Source organism: Rhinolophus ferrumequinum, chromosome 2, assembly GCF_004115265.2.
Source record: "Rhinolophus ferrumequinum isolate MPI-CBG mRhiFer1 chromosome 2, mRhiFer1_v1.p, whole genome shotgun sequence".
NCBI lineage: Eukaryota > Metazoa > Chordata > Mammalia > Chiroptera > Rhinolophidae > Rhinolophus > Rhinolophus ferrumequinum.
The window spans coordinates 98,502,541-98,506,959 of NC_046285.1; positions in this window are offsets into that span (position 1 = coordinate 98,502,541).

The window sequence follows — 4,419 nt, forward strand, 5'->3', positions numbered from 1 at the left end:
TTCCATTCATGTGCCCTACTTGCCACTTTGGAGCCCTCTCCCAACTGGAACTGTAATTACCAGGATTCTTAATGAAAATATTTTCCCCAGAATTCCCTCCCAACAGCCGCCGTTATCTCGGACAGCAGGCTGGCCTCCGCCTCTCACAGGCTGAACAGGATCAGGTCCAAATCCCACTCCAGCCTCACAGCAGCCTCCTGGCTGATGGGAGCAAACTGCACACACACACACACACACACACACACACACACACACACACACCCCAGGATCACACAGCAGGGTTATTTCCTTTGCAAGCCACCAACTCCCTCTGCCTTCAGTTTGTGATATTCCAGAAGGCAGGCAGCCTTTATTTTTTCTCTTACTTTTTTTAAAATTAAATGTATTGGCAAGTCACGTTTGACTTCTGCAATTGGAAGAGGTGTTCAAAGTGGTTACCATCAGCATAATTTTAATACAGTTTTTTTCCTTTCTTAAAAAAAAATTAAATGTATTGGGGTAACACTGGTTAATACCATTATGTAAATTTCAGGTGTACAATTTAAAATACATTCTTTGTATATTGCATTGAGTGCTCACCACTCAAATTATGGTCTCCTTCCATTACTATGTATTTGACCCCCTTTACCCTCCGTCTTCATCCTCTCCACACCTCCTCCCCTCTGATAACCCCCATTCTGTTGTCTGTACCTATGAGTTTGTTTTTATTTGTTTTGTTCATTCATTTGTTGCTTTCTGTTTTACATCCCACATGTGTGAAATCATATGGTTCTCAATCTTTTCCATCTGATTTATTTCACCCAAAGAATTTGAAAACACATATTTTAAAAAATATACGTACCTCCATGTTCACTGCAATAATATCCACAAGAGCCGAGACATGGACACAACCTAAGTGTCCATTAACCGACTATTAGATAAAGAAGGTGTGGTACCCATACACAGTATTTCTTATTAGCAGGATTTCTTATTAGCCTGAACCACTCTTGGTAGCTTCTCCTGGAAGCACCCATTCCACCACAACTTCCAAATTACCCAAAGCCTATTGGTTGGTTCATAAAACCCAGTTTTCCTGGAGGATGTCAAAAACTGGAAATAGTTTTAGTTGATTTAATAGAAAATTTTAAAATAGCATTTTGAAAAGAAAATAATGAATCCTTATAAAAGTAAACTGCTTTATAACTTTAGATGATTTTTCACACCCTTACCCTATCTAATTTTTACAGCAGTGCAGTTCAAGGGGCAGAGTCATTGATTATCTTTAATTTGTATAATGTTACAAATCAGAAAACTGAAACATAGAGAGGTTGGGTGACAGAGAGATTATTTGTCTGGGTGGGAATTGAACCCATGTCTCCTCTTTCACTGTTATTGTGTGTTCCTTCCACAGCGGAATGATAAACAGAGCGCAGACTTAATGGATCTCAGCTATCCCACTGAAGTTACTCATCATTGATTGTATGTGCACAAAGATTTCACTAGAAGACATTCAATACCACAGTATCTATAATGCAAAAATCTGGAAATAACCTCATACCTAAGGTCAGGAGTTTGGTTAAATGAACTGTTCAACACTGTGAGATATTACACAGTCGCAAAAACAATGTTCTAAAAGTGTAATTGTTGACATGGAAAACTGTTCATAATATAATAATAATAATTATGATTTTAGCTGTCATTTTTATAATCATATGTATAAATAAAATGCATAGGAAATAGTGTGGAAGGATACATACTAAAATATTAATAGTGGCTATTTATGGATGTTTGGATTACAGATTATTTTATTGTCTTCATTTATGTGAATTTTCTAATTTTTCTATAGTAACAGTCTAATTTTTGAGTACTTTGCAATGAACTGAATGTTTGTGTCATCCCCACCCCCCAAATTCAGACGGTGAAATCCTACCTCTCAATGTGATGATGGTATCAGGAGGTGAGGCCTCCAGGAGGTAATCAGGTCATGAGGGTGGAGTCCTCAGAAATAAAATTAGTGCCCTTATGAAAGGGATTCCAGAGAGGACTCTCATTGTCTCTCCACCATGTGCGGATGCAATGAGAAAACAACCTCTGCAACCCAGAAGGACGTTCTCACCAGAACCCAACCACACTGGCACACTGACCTTGGACTTCCGGCCTCCAGAAATGTGAGAAACAAATTTCTGTTGTTTATAAGCCACCCAGTCTTTGGTATTTTGTTTTAGCAGCCTGAATGGACTAAGACATACTTTTTCAAGTTTCATAATTATTGCATCAGGAAACCTCATCTGGTTACAGAACAAACATGTGTGTTTATACCTGAAGTAAGTATATTTAATATAAAATGACAGGCTTTTTCATTTATTTTATCTTATAATTAACTTGCTATGTATGGTAAACTCAGTTTACTTCTTTGAGAATAATAACAAACATATTTCATAAGCTTATGAAGTCCACTTTTAGTAAATTTCTTTTAGGAAACAGGATTAATCATAAACCACAAACATTTTCATGTTTATTGTGTTGGGGTTTCTTGCCCCAGAAACCCGATGTATTACTGCTCAAACGTAAATCATAATTACTATAGTCTTCACTGGACAAAGTCATAAAACCACTGACTGGGGCCAGCACAAGCCCGTGGGTCTCTGTCAGAGACCGGCAAGGCTTCAAAGTCCTTTCAGGTCCTTTTCTGTTTGGTTCCGTCAGATTTCCCTGAGCTGCTGTTCAAACCCTCTCACGTTTCTCTCACTCCCAGCTCCTCTCCCACCTGACTGAATCTCATCAGGTGACCTGCAGTCTTTTTCACTCAAACCTAGTGGTTTTCCAACTCCATTAGCTGAGGAGACCTTTGTTCCAAGGATTTCTTACCGGGAGGCACTATAAGTAGGGTGATATATGTGCTGGCTTGTCTGGGATGGTTTACATCTGTCATCCTGGCTTAATTATTAAATCTCCCCATTTCACTTTCTCGTGCCCTGGTTTGGACAATAAATTTTACAGTCTCACTGACAATGAGAAAAACATTGAAGATGGGAGCTGTTCTGGTTGGAAACTATCCCTTGCCCTTTTTTCTGCATCTTGGCTCATTCTAATGTTTCCCCCATTTAGTGACAAAAATTATTTCTTTTCCCTGTGAGAATTCTGATCCTTACTTCGTAATCATTGGAAGGTGGTCCAGTGATTCTCAGACTATTGGGCTGCGTATATGTTAAATATGCTATTAACTGCCTGCCACAAAATAGGGCATTTCGAATCCTCATTTCAGAGCTAGAGAAAAAAAATGTGAATAAGCTGTATCCCTGCAGAGAAAAAACAAAAACAGTGCGAGAACCAAAGTCTCCTCATTCACAGACTGTTTCACCCCACGCTGGTTCTCATCAGAGCCACGTCAGGAATAGATTCTCCCAGGTTTCCCTTCAAGTGGAGAGAGAGAGACAAAGGCGGTTGCCTTGGAAACTCTGCCTGGCGGGCTGGCATCACTGGATTTGGCTCGCCCTGCTCTATGGCTGACATCCAACCCTGACTAATTTAAGTTGTTGTTGGTTATGGCTTTGTTAAGGGGGTACAGTGCCGGGGGTGGGGGGGAGAGAACGGGAGAACAGGCCAAAGTGAAATATATCTTTTCCACTGAAAGCAACTCAAGTAGTGACAAAAGAAATCACCAGTGTATTTTAAAAATTAATATTCTTAGTGAAACGTTGGTGACTGGAGACACTGTTAAATAAAGGGTTCGCATACTCATGTGTTAATTCTGTTCAGAATGCCATGAGCCGATTCAACAATATTTTCAAGATGTGCCACCTGCCAGCCACCTACAACTGTTAATTAGGCAGCAGCAGCAAGTGTGGGTGGCGCTTCCATTCGAAGCCTCCTTTGTGGTCTCGGTTCTCCCAAGGGCAGAATATCGTCCGTGTTTGCTCCTCAGACACGGATGGTCTGTATGATCCTCGATTTGCTATTGATCAAGTTTCCCGTGTCAAATCAATCATAATTACAACAACATAGCGCTTCTGATGGCTTTCACTAGATTAACTAAAAGAAGAACTTGAACAGATCATTCTGCTCATTACATAGAGGAGGAAACTGAGGCTGGGAGATGGGAAGCCAGAGACATGAACTGCTCATCTAGTTAGCGGTTCACCAGGACCCAGGCTTCCCAGTCTGGCCCGACCTCACTGCATTCATGACCTGTGCCTCTGCGACATTCTGTTAAGTAAAGTTATTTAACACAGGAGCATATTTTTAAAAATCTTGTTTCACTCAATGGAAGTCTGACTTAAAATGTTATTGTCTGATTATACAGTAGTCCCGCCGCCCCCAGCAGGTTTCGCTTCCCACCGTTCAGTTACCTGAAGTCAACAGCGGTCCAGAAATATTAAATGGAAAATTCCAGAAATAAATTCATATGTTTTAAACTGTGTATCATTCTGGCTATCGTGA